This window comes from Papio anubis, chromosome 5, assembly GCF_008728515.1.
Source record: "Papio anubis isolate 15944 chromosome 5, Panubis1.0, whole genome shotgun sequence".
NCBI classification, from domain to species: domain Eukaryota; kingdom Metazoa; phylum Chordata; class Mammalia; order Primates; family Cercopithecidae; genus Papio; species Papio anubis.
Window position 1 is genome coordinate 61,394,382 of NC_044980.1, and position 13,349 is coordinate 61,407,730.

At 39.0% G+C, this 13,349-nt stretch overlaps 1 protein-coding gene across 4 annotated transcripts in view; it reads left to right on the forward strand.

Annotated features, from left to right (window-relative positions):
• MAST4 (microtubule associated serine/threonine kinase family member 4) overlaps positions 1-13,349 on the forward strand; it is a 576,418-nt gene that overhangs the window by 33,516 nt on the left and 529,553 nt on the right. The window lies entirely within an intron of this gene.

Consider the following 13,349-nt stretch of genomic DNA (forward strand, 5'->3'; position numbering starts at 1 on the left):
TTCAGGAGCAATTGGCAAGGCTGCTGTTTGTCCTTTTTCTGAGTGCCTTCAGACTACTGAGGTTTGGGTTCTACTTTATTTTTACTTTTTTTAATTTGAGCCTTGGTCTGGCTCATACCTTATTTTTATCATTTTTTTTCTATAGTAGCCTCCATGTTTTTTTCTCTCAATTTGTTGATTCTAATCTGCCATGGATCTGGAAACCAGGTGATCAGATTAGTTAGTATTGTGGGTTAGTTAGAATTGTGGATCAAATAAGAATGAATAGTTTGTCAGTAAAGGCCTAAGGACTTCAACAAATAAAATCTGTGAGTTGCCATAAATGGTCTGAATGGACTTTTTGTTTGCTGTCTTCTGGTCCTTTACTTGTGTCCTAGAAAGCCGTGCTTGATGGTAATTTCTAAGTAGGGGGTAAGGAGTTGCTATACATAAAGCAGTGAATGAGGTGTTAAATGAAAAACATTCTGGAATTTGGAGTTTCTGTGTTTTGTGTATGCTTTTATTTCAAAATCCGAATCTCTTATTTCAGTACTGGGTCTTGCTGAGGAGGTAAGACACATACACACATGAAGGAAAGAAGCCACAGTAGGGCTGAGTGTCACAGTGAGCTGTGGGAAAACAGAGTTGGGAGACTGAATCATTACGTAATGCCTTTTGTGTGCTAGGTAATACTTTGTATGTACAATAAGCTCCCCAGCAACACCGCCAAATAATGTAACTTTGGTCATAAAGCCGTTGGTGATTGCTGGGTGCTTTGGAGCCAGGCTAATAGCACAAGCTTGCCCTAGATATAACCTCACAAGAAGAAGATTTTACATTTTGCGTGATTTCACATCTTGGACCCTTTATATAGTGTTGTGATGATATTTTATTGTATTCATTTAATTCTTGAAAAAAACCTATGAAGTAGATATTGCCATCCCCATTTTACCAAAGGGGAAATTGAACCAAAGAGAATTTAAATAATCTGCCAAGAGTTGTTCATTAATAATTGGCAGAGCTGGGATTTGAACTGAACCTAGGCAGTCTGACTTGAGACCCCCACGCTCCCGCAAGCTATGCTCTGTTGTGTTGGGAGATGCTTGAGAGTGTTCTATTCATCAGTTGATTTTGGGTTTTTATTACAGTGATATGCTTGACATCATAAAATTTTTCTCCTTTGGGTTATTTTCCTGGGAAAAATCCTTAAAATCTAGGTGTCATGGGTTAGATTGTAATTGCCTAAAATCTATATGTTGGAGTCCTAAGTCCCACCACTTCAGAATATGGTGCTATTGATAGTTCTACTGTTGTCAGCTTCTGAATACAGCTGTTAGAAGTAATGTAGAGTTATTTCCTTAGTGTTTTTCATTTGTTCTTTTGCAAAGTAACTACTGGAGTGGTAGAAATGTGGGGAGTGTTTTTTAAATGCCAGCCCTAACGATGGTATTCATGTTATTAATACAAATTGAGTAGGGCCTTTAAAAAAGTCATCTGGGCTAAAATCCCAACTGTGAAATGGGAATGGCAGTGTTTGTCTCATGTGGTGCTTATTTAGTAGGTGAAGGATATTAGCCATTATTTGCCCCTACATTTGTGTACAGTGCACCCCTCTGCACACTGTCTGCAACCTAGAGATCTCGTTTCTAGTTTATCAGGTAGTTCATTACAAAGTTCTACTGCTTAAGTTATTTTGATAAAGTGAGTTCTCTCTGTGTATATGTATATAGGTGTGTTTTATGACTGATGTAGATACTTGGTAATACTCAGTATAAAATATTTTCAAGACTAAAAATTATTTTGGCTTCGATATATAGAAGAATTTCTTATGTAATTCAGGAATTGTTGATAAGTATGAAAGGAAATGTTTTATAGATAGACAGGCAAAATACACATATACATGTGTATATAGATAAAACACATATAAATAGAATGATAAATCTAAAATAACAGGTAAAATACACAGATACACATAATATACACACCCGTGTAAATTTAGTGCAAATGAGTTTGAATTTTTTTCTTTTCATTCATTAACCAGTAATTTATGTTAATTTTCTGGTAGTCTATTCAAATATCCTGAATTTAAATGACTACTTACCACTGTAAAAGGGATGCTTTAGAAAACTGTACCACCTTTCTTCTGTGGCTTACATATTCACATCACCAGTCATATATTCCTTGAGGCTCAAATACCCCAGTTTGAGGGTCTGATTCTGGGGCCTTCATTGCCCCTTTACCCTGTGTCTGAAAAGACCTTCAAGTTAATTTTTGAAGACAATCTAGTCATGCCTGTAGCAGTTTCATTGAATGACTTTTCTACAAAGGTGAGAATGTCATGTTTTCAGGAAAAGGTTCCTCAGCACTACCACCTCCAGGTTGTATGAGCTGTAAAACATTTGAATGTGTACCTTACTGGCACCTGAAAGATAAGCATTAGATATGTTACAGGGTGTACAACTGGGAATTCATAGACATGCAGTGATATAACCAGATTGGGAGGGGAATAGTTATGGAGACTTGTCTGCAGGTTATACAGTCAATCCAATGTTTTTTAATTGAAAATATTTTATCACCATGCTTTCTTTGCCTGTCATTTGGTCCATTTGTATAGCAATATCAGGGCCTTCCAAAAGTCCTTCTGGCATCCTATTGGATTCTGTTGCTGAGAATGTTAGATTTTTAGTAATTAAAAACTTTTTTTTTTTGAGACGGAGTGTCGCTCTGTCACCCAGGCTGGAGTGCAGTGGCGCGATCTTGGCTCATTGCAAGCTCCACCTCTCGGATTCACGCCGTTCTCCTGCCTCAGCCTCCCGAGCAGCTGGGACTACAGGCGTCCGCCACCAAGCCCGGCTAATTTTTTGTATTTTTAATAGAGACGGGGTTTCCCCATGTTGGCCAGGATGGTCTCGATCTCCTGACCTCGTAATCCGCCCACCTTGGCCTCTCAAAGTGCTGAGATTACAGGCGTGAGCTGCCGCGCCCGGCCATTAAAAACTTTTAAAGATAGTTTCAAGAATTCAAATATTTTGTCAAAGCATTCACTGGGGGCTGGGTTGGTTGGTTTTCCAACTAGGTTACCCGCCTTTGTGGCTCAGTTTATTTTTTTAAATATATGCCTATCGTCTTCATTTTTTCCTATATGCTAAAATTTGTTGCTGGATCAGTTCAGCCTACCAGACAGCTGATTCCTGAAAACTAGTTTTAGACTTGGTTCTTCTGAATGGTGTTTTGGTGCAAGACCGTCAGCTTGCACTGTGGCACGCTCCTGAGAAAAATCCCCGTGGAAACCCTTATTTACCATGAGGAATCATATTACACAGCTGCCTCATTATGAGGACACAGGGGAGACCTTCCCCCTGCTCTCAGTACTGAAAAGAGTTGTGGTGTTCTAGAGTAACTGCTTTATTTTTTTCTTTTTTTTCATTCATTCATTCATTCATCCATTCATTCAAGACAGAGTTTCGCTCTTGTTGCCCAGGCTACAGTCTAGTGATGCAATCTTGGCTTACCGCAACCTCTGCCTCCTGCGTTCAAGCGATTCTCCTGCCTCAGCTTCCTGAGTAGCTGGGATTACAGGCATGCACCACCATGCCTGGCTAATTTTGTATTTTTAGTAGAGATGGGGTTTCCTCATGTTGGTGAGGCTGGTCTTGAACTCCTGACCTCAGGTAATCCGCCCACCTCGGCCTCCTATCGTGCTGGGATTACAGGTGTGAGCCACTGCACCTGGCCATGGCTTTTTTTTTTTTCTTAGGAATATTGTTTTTCATGCAACTCATCCTGTTTCTTCTTCACATTGCCCATGACCACACAGCCACAAGGCCTCGCTGTAGTGCCTAGAACTTCACATCATGGATTTTTGTTGTTGTTTTGATTCTTTAAAAAAAAAAAAATTTTGTCTTGTGCTCATCTTTTTTAAATTTTAAAAGATTTCTTTTTCCTGCTGATTTCTTCCCTTATAGAAAAAAATGCCCCCCTTTTTGGGGACTGCTGTAGGTGCTTTTTGGGACGTGTTAGGGAGCAAATAATCATAATAGGCGCTCCATGAATGTTGAAGCCAATTTCATGTGGTCTTCTCGGCAATGAGCAATGGAAGTTGTTTATACTTTGTTGCAGCTACCTGAACCTTGGGGTTGTTGTGAGGACGTTGGGCTGGGCCCAGAGTAGGGCCTGAGTGGTGGAATCAGCTATACCCCAGTTACTCTGTGCGGCCCAACTGGACCAAATATTCTGAAGCCCAGTGTGAGCCTTCTGCAACCTTCTCTTAGGACAGTTTTCTTCGGGGCTCCCTGGTGGTCCTGCCTCATCAGTGCTCCAGATGTGGCCAGATGTGCAGAAAACTCAATCCTGCCTCTGGGATGCAGGTCCTGCTATCCTAGTATTGTCTTTGAAAAACTTTGGGCCTTTATTCACAAGTGACAGAGGTCTATAGCTTCTCATTGTTGTACATAATTCCTGTTAGGCTAGGTTATACTGCACACCTAAAGAGCACCAAATCTTCCTGGTTTAAAACAGCATTATGTTGCCTATCGCAGGTCTATAGGGGACGCAGGTTCCCTGAGCAGCCGCCATTTCCAACCTTGCTGGTAACCGTGAAGAGTGAAAGAGCTCTGAGAAGTTTCTATCAGCAGTTAAATGTCCTGGTCTGGAAATGACATGTTAGTTTTGTTTGCAGCTTATTTGCTAGAACTTGATACCTGTTCCAGGCAATTCTGTTATGTTCCTGGAAAAGGAGAGAACCAGAAATACTTGGTTCATCACACCAATGACTAGATTTTGTAATTAGCATTATGTTTTGTTTTATTGTTTATACTTACCTTCCTACTTTTGTTCTAGAAAAATGTTTTCTAGGATATTTGAACTTCAGAAAAACAAGAAAGTTTGGGGCAGAAATTAGTACAGGAATATGAACTGGAATCAGGTGTGCAGCTGTTGCAATGTATGCATCAAAACCAACTGTGTTTGTTGAAGGTGGACATTGAAAGCTAAACTTTCCAGCAACCCATGTGAAAAGGAAACTTGTGAGATACAAACTTCACCCATAAGATTGTGGATTTTTTCTTTTTCTTTTTCTTTTCTTTTTTTTTTTTTTTTTTTGAGACAGAGTTGCCCAGGCTGAAGTGCAGTGGTGTGATCTTGGCTCACTGCAGCCTCTGCCAAGATTGGGGATTCTTAACATGGAGACGGGAGATGTCTCTGACTTCCCTGAAATTGTATGCAAAGTCTGGCATGTGTACATGGAGAGAGAGGAGTCATAGCTTTTTCTCAGGGTTATATATGACCACACTCCCCACCCAAGGTTAAAAATCAATGCATAAGATAAATATAGACTTTTTTTTTTTTTTTTGAGACAGAGTCTCCCTCTGTTGCCAGGCTAGAGTGCAGTGGTGTGATCTCAGCTCATTGCAGCCTCCACCTCCCGGGTTCAAGTGATTCTTCTGCCTCAGCCTCCCGAGTAGCTGAGAGTATAGGCACACACCACCACACCCAGCTAATTTTTGTATTTTTAGTAGAGATGGGGTTTCACCATGTTGGCCAGGATGGTCTTGATCTCTTGACCTTGTGATCTGCCTGCCTCGGCCTCCCAAAGTGCTAGGATTACAGGCCTGAGCCACTGTGCCTGGCCAAATATAGACCTTTGAATCAGAAGATGCACCCTTGACTTGTGATGCTTAGCCCAAGCAAGAATTCCTCCCCGGGGTAAGTTTAGGAGATGGCCATGTAACAAGTATCTCCCGCACTTACAGTAGACATGAGGAATTTAACAGGCACGCTTACAACAGTGCTTCACAATATAAGCTGATGGGATTCCACAGAAGCTAGTTCAATAAAAGCAAATATGTGAGGGAGGGGAAGGGTCGATACTCATTGGTGTTGGTGGTTAGAACAGTGAGAGATGAGGCCAAACTGCTTTTCTGCTGATCTGCCTAATCTAGATGCAGATTTAGAGAAGAAAAGGCAGATTCCATAATCCTGTGGGCTATGATCCCTAAACCCAGTTTTTGGTAAGTCTCTGGTGGTAATGACATCGAGATTGTAGTTACCAATAGTACCTGGGGTGTAGCTTTCCTGTGTTGCATGTTTTGTATGGCACAAATGGCCAGGATATACAGTATACTAAGAGAATGTTGTGCTGCCTCTACTTGGAGATGAGCTGAAAGTGTGTCTGGAGAAGTGCTGAGATTGTCCTTAGAAATCTTTCTCTTGCTTAAGAGGATGGTTAGCTTCCATCTTTTTCTATGTCCCAGAACATTTTAAACATGCAGATTATATTTTTTGAAAGGGTTATATTTTATTACTGTATTAAAGTAATGTGTCATTATTGTTAAAATCTCAGAAACTTAAAATATTAAAAAAAATCGTTTGTATATACCAGTGATGTAGGGATAACCCCACTGTGGAAATGTTGGTAGCCTTCTAGACTTTCCGTACATGCATACACTTTTTATAAAACTAAAATGTGAATCATAAAACACATATGATTTAGCAATCTAGTTTTTTTCCCCCACTTAAGCATTCTTCCATATTAGAAAAGCTAGACTTGTAAAAAGTGATTTTGTATTGTATAGATATACTAAAATGTAACTAATTTTCTACTGGGCATAGGATTATTTCCATTCATTTTTAGTTGCAAACCATATTTTGATTACACTTTCACATAAGTGTTCCTGTTTGATCCTCTCTTTAGGATAAATTCCTGCAAGTCAAATTGGTGGGACAAAGAGTAGATACGTTTTTAAAATGTTGGATATATATTGTCATATCATCTTTTTAAAAAAGAATACAATGTAGGCAGGACACGGTGGCTCACTCCTGTGATCCCAGCACTTTAGGAGGCCAAGGCGGGTGAATCACGAGGTCAGGAGATCGAGACCATCCTGGCTAACATGGTGAAACTCTGTCTCTATTAAAAAATACAAAAAATTAGCCGGGTGTGGCGGCGGGCGCCTGTAGTCCCAGCTACTCGGGAGGCTGAGGCAGGAGAATGGTGTGAACCTGGGAGACGGAGCTTGCAGTGAGCCGAGATTGCGCCACCGCAATCCAGCCTGGGCAACAGAGTGAGTCTCCGTCTCAAAAAAAAAAAGTAATATAATGTATATTAGTATTTTTCTCATACTTTTACCTGTATCAAGTGGTATTATCCTTTTAGAAAAGTATTGCTCTGATTAAATGATTAAAATGAAAATATTTAAACATTTATGATTAATAATGAAAATATTATCTTGTTTTAATTTGTACTTCTTTGATAACTAGTGAAGTTGAAAATTGTTATGTTTGTAGGTAGCTTGCTTTTCTTTCTCCAACTTGCTTGTGTCCTTGGACATTTTTCTATTAGGCAATCAATCTTTCTCTTACTGATTTGTAAGAGCTGCAAATATTTTTAGAGTAGCAATGTATTGATCCCTTCCTATCAAAGTTAGAAATTGTTATATTGGGGAAATTTTCCGGGTTTTTTTGTAGCTTGAAAATTTTATTTTTTTTTTATTTTAAAACTTTCTTCTGTTACAGATAGAAAGTTTTGATATATCTTATTTTTCTTTCTTTTTTTTCTTTTGAGACAGGGTCTCTGCCCCCCAGGCTGGAGTGCAGTGGCAGGCTCACAGCTGACTGTAGCCTTGACTTCCTAGGCTCGAGCTATCTGATCCTCCCACCTCAGACTCCCTAGTAGCTGGTTCTACAGGCACATGCCACCACACCCAGCTAACTTTTGTATTTTTTGTAGAGGCGGGGTCTCACCATGTTACCCAGGCTGGTCTCAAGTTCAAGTGATCTGCCTGTCTTGGCCTCCCAAAGTGCTGGGATTACAGACGTGAGCCACCATGCCCAGCCTTTTGATGTATCTTTTTTAGTTGTAATTTATTCCTCAGTTTTCTTAATTAAATTTTTATGTTTTTTGTTTCTGTATCAAATACTTCAAATTAAATTAGCTCCCTAATCACTGTTAGGAAGCGTCAAGAGTTCCTTACTCTTACACTTGCGGCAGCTCCCACTCAGGGGTTCCTACCCTTCTTTGTGTCCTGAATTCCTTTGGCAGTCTGGGCAGGTCTTTGGCAGTGGTGTTCCCAAACAGGAGTGGTGGGAGTGATCCCTGCTGTGTGTAGGCAAAATGCGGATTCATGGCCTGGAGAGAATTTAAGGACAACATTAAAACTGACAAACAGCTGGATTCCTTTTCTGTGCTGGCAATCCTAAGTAAGTCAACGATAGAATGCCTCTCTCATCCTGGATCACTCCTGCCTTTCTCCCCTCATTACACCTCTGTAGGTGAGTATCCCTTATCTGAAATGCTTGGGACCAGCAGTGTTTTGGATTTTTAAAAAAGATTTTCTTTCCATATACATAATGAGATATCTTGGGGATAGGACCCAAGTCTAAGCAGAAAATTCATTTGTTTCTTATATACCTTATACACATAGCCTGAAGGTAATTTATACCATACTTTAAATACGTTTGTGTAGCAAACGAAATTTGTGGACTTTGAACTATTGGAAAGCAAAGGTATCACTCTCTCACCCATCTCTGTGGACAGTCTGTGGTGGTTTGGCATCGCCATCATTCCTGACTCTGAATCTATGTGCCTACTGATAAGCAGTTATTTTCTTACACTTGTACTGTGACCTGTCTTGTGAGGTTGGGTGTAGGATTTTCTACTTGTGATGTCCTGTCGGTGCTCAAAAGTTTCAAGGATGATGCTTGGGTTTTTGGTGTAATTGGGTGCCATTTACTGAGATGGGGGAAACCAAGAACACTTTTGTGGGGAAAGCAGTAGTTAAGGGTTCTGTTTTGTACATGTTAAGTTTGGGATAGTTATTAGATCACTAAGTACCAAAGTTTAGTGGATGATTGGGTACTTGAGTTGGAAGCTCAGATAGCATGTAGATGATGTTTAATGGCATAGGAATTGATGGATTGTATAGAGAGAAGAGAATGGGTCTTGGCTTAATCTCGAGGAGCTCTAATATCTAATAGGTAGGGGTTTGGAAGAAGGGAACAATTAGGAGACTAAGAAGGAAAAGCCAGGGAACTGAAGAAAAACCTGGATGGAATGATGTCATGGGAACCAAGAGAGGAGAGTATTTCAAGGAGGAAGTGGTCAGTGTGTTGATTACTACTGAGAGGCAGCTTGTGTGTGTGTGTTTTAAGAAGCAGCAGAAAAGTGGACAACAGCAAAAAATTAGTTGGAGAAGGAAACGTAGAAGAGGAAACACACACCGTGTTTTGTACATTTGATTTTTGAAATTAAGTGTTTTACATAATCGTAAAGCAAAATTAAGATTTAATCCTTCAAAAGTAACATGTAACAAATGTACATAATTATGTTGAGAAAGTGGTATAACTATGTTTGGTGAAACTGTATCAAATGACTTTAAGCATGGTGTTTTAGTATAAGCCTAAGGACAAAAAACAGCCCAAAAATGTTTCAAGTGCTTTTAATAATCATATTGTTGATAATAGTGTTAGTTTCACTATTCTGAGACTGTTATGTGTGTATGTGGGATAAAACAAATGAACTATTTTGGTGTTGTTCAGAACTGGGATTTTTGATGTGTTTATGAAAGGAGATAAAAATGTAAGATTAAAGCTAAGTAAGAACCTTGTAATCTTGAATTTAAATCAGTATTATCAGTATGAATTCATGATTTATTTTTTAAAATTTTTGTGTATATTTAGAGCACATGACATGTTTTTATATTCATAGTGAAGTGATTAGTACAGTGAAGCCAATTGATATATCTATCATGTCACATGTTTACCTTTTTTGTGTGTGGTAAGAGCATCTAAACACTATTCTCACTAAATTTCCAATATATAATACAATTATGATTATAGTCCCCATGCTGTACATTTGATCTCTAGACTAATTCATCCTACAAAACTGCAACTTTGTATCCTCTGACCTACATCTCCCCATTCCCCCACCTCTGTTCTGCTTCCTTTTTCTATGTATACAACAACTATTTTTAGATTCCACATATGAGATAATGCAGTATTTTTCATCCTGTGTCTGGCTTTCTTCATTTAGCATAATGTCCTCCTGGTTTATCCATATTGTCATAAATGGCAGGATCTCTTTCTTGAGGGCTAATATTCCACTATTTGTGTAGATAGATGGATATCTCACAATTTTTTTTTTTTTTTTTGAGGCGGAGTCTCTCAGTCTCCCAGGCTGGAGTGCAGTGGCGCGATCTCGGCTCACTGCAAGCTCCGCCTCGCGGGTTCACGCCATTCTCCTGCCTCAGCCTCTCAAGTAGCTGGGACAGGTGCCCGCCACCACGCCCGGCTAATTTTTTTGTATTTTTAGTAGAGATGGGGTTTCACCATGTTAGCCAGGATGGTCTCCATCTCCTGACCTCGTGATCTGCCAGCCTTGGCCTCCCAAAGTGCTGGGATTACAGGCATGAGCCACCGCGCCCAGCCCACAATTTCTTTATCCAGTTGTCTGTTGATGAACACTCAGGTTATCTCCGTATCTTGGCTATTGTGAATAATGCTACCATGAACGTGGAAGTGACAATATCTCTATGAGGTGCTGATATCATTTCCTTTGGGTGTGTACCTAGAGAGGAGATTGCTGGACCATATGGTGGTTCTATGTTTAATTTTTTGAGCAACTCCCATACTGTTTTTCATAATGGCTGTACTTTATGGTCCATTAGCAATGTACCAGGGTTCCCTTTTCTCTACACCCTCTCCAGCACTGTAGTTTCTTGGTGTTTTTGATAATAACCATCCTAACGTGTAAGATAATATCTCGTGGTTTTGATTTACATTTTCCTTGACTCTCCCCTTTTGAGAAATGTCTCTTTAGGTCCTTCGCCCATTTTTAAATTGGATTGTTCAGTTTTTTGGGCATTGACTTGTGTGAGTTTTTTATATATTTTGGATGTTCACCTCTTACCAGATATATGGTGCGCTCATTATTTATTTTTTATTTGTTGAGACAGGGTCTCACTCTGTCACCCAGGCTGAAGTGTGGTGGTGTGATCTTGGCTCATTGCAACTTTTGCAACACAATTCTTGTGCCTCAGCCTCTTGAGTAGCTGGGACTATGGGCATGTGCTACCATGCCTGGTTAATTTTTTTTTTTTTTTTTTTTTTTAAGTAGAGATAGGATTTCGCTATGTTGGCTAGCTGGTCTTGAACTCCTGGCCTCAAATGATCTGCCTGCCTCAGCCTCCCAAAGTGCTGGGATTACAGGTGTGAGCCATCACGCCTGGCCTCATGATATATTTTAAAAATGTGTTTGCTTGTTCCTCCACTAAAAAGGCTTAGAAATAATGTTCAGTCCAGTGGCAATGAGCATTCCTAGTGCTCAGATTGTGGTCTCTAAATATTACTTCCCAGCAAGAGGAACTAGGCTTTCTGGGATAAATGGCTGACTGCAGGTCTTGTCTGGAAAATAGAAATGATGAATCAGAAATAGCTTGTCAAACCAGAAAACAAGGATGCTGTCAAAGACTAGTGAGTTTGTATTAAAAAGGATTCAGGAATGTCTCATTAGCTATAAATGTGACAGTTTGGAGATCAATAAATATAATAACTATAGAGGGTTGAAACATTCAATATATTAAAATCTATGACTTCAAAATTATACAAAAAAACCTAATTAGTCACCTTTGAAGGATTGGCTTGTTACTTTGAAAATGATAAATAGGAAAAAATAACCAGTTTGCCTTTCCAATCGGAATTGCACCTCAGGATGATGAATAATTCATACATTTCTCTTTATAGAAGTATTTTAGCTAATAAATGAAGAATTGATAGATTTAGAGTATTACCGTTTTGCACACCTTGATAAAATAATGGATTCAGGCAACGATCATTAATAACTCGTAATATCACACAGAGCTAGACATTATGTATTTCCTGATGGAAGTAGACAGCACCACCTAGGATATATTCTTAAAAAAAATCGAATCTAGTTCTGTTCAAGTCTCTGGATCTAACTGCCAATTTATAGGAAATATAGTGGAAAGGGGAACATGTTTAATGATACCATGTGGATGCAGTCAGAAAAAGCTGAGCCAGGGGAAACTGTGCATAGGACAAATTACAGAGTTTCTTCAAATAAATCACAAATGATGAGAACATGGAAGGAGGAACCTCAACATTATAAAAGGCTTAAGTGTATCAGTTGTATGAACATTATTTTCATCTTGGTTCATACAGACCAACAACATCTTCAGACAATTAGGGAAATTGGACAGTGACTGGATATTTGATATTAAGGAATTACTATTCCTTTTTTTAGGTGTGATAATGATATTATGTTTAAAAAGAGTTATCTTTTAGAGAGACGTACAGAAAGTTGATGATGTGATGTCTGGGGGAGTGGGCAAGGACAGAGGAAACAAAAATGACTGCAGATTTATAATGGAAGCTGGATTTCTCTACTTGAAATTGTTTCTTTTAAAAATGACTCTTATTCTCACCCCCATCAAGAATAGCTAAATATAATTATGATGATATTACTCATGATTATACACACTGAGAATACTCAGTTCCGAGACTATTCAAACAAAATTGGTGGCTGAGCATTTTGTCAAATATTGGTTCTGAATTGTGTATTGTACTCTCTTACAACACCTGGTGTTTTTCCTCTGGGAGTTTAGGATGGGTGTGGCGTTAATAATACCTTGGAGTATTATTTGCTGTGGTTTCTATATTGTTATTTCTTATATAGCTGGAAAGCTGGGAAGAAGGGGTACCATGCCATCGGTCTAAATTGAACCATACCTTTTGCACATAAACCATCATGTAAATGTGAATTTCAGAACATGGGCCATTTAATTTCTCTTTCAATGGACTGAATGATTGTTTAAAAAATATATATGGCTGACATGCTCAGATCTGTATTCTAGGGCAGAAATGTTTCTTTCTTGAGTCGGTTATCTGACATTATAGAATTAAACATAAAAACTACTTGCAGGATAGATTTAGAAAAAATCCACTTGACATGTTTGTGTTTGCTTCCCATAAAATGTTGGGAACCGTATTTTCTCAGAAGAAGGGACTCTTTGGACTTCCAGGAGTGCTGACTTCAGGAAATCTGTGCGGAACTTCCCTTATTATTGAGTTGAAGCTCAGTAATAATACCTGTTGAAGCTATTGCTGTGTCCCTGTGATATGAAAGAGACTATATATTATAATGCCCACATTTGCCTTCTATTTAAAAAATTTTGTTTTTCAGCATTACAGTCACATGTAAAGTTCAAGGTAGCAAAAAGAATTAAAAAGAGCCACAATTTAAAACTGAAAGTAAACAAAATGGATATTTGAGAGGATTTTAGTGAGAGTAGTTTTCAGTAATTTATTGTGCAGAGGACAGCTACCCCATATTGCATCACCTGCAGACTAGGCCTCAG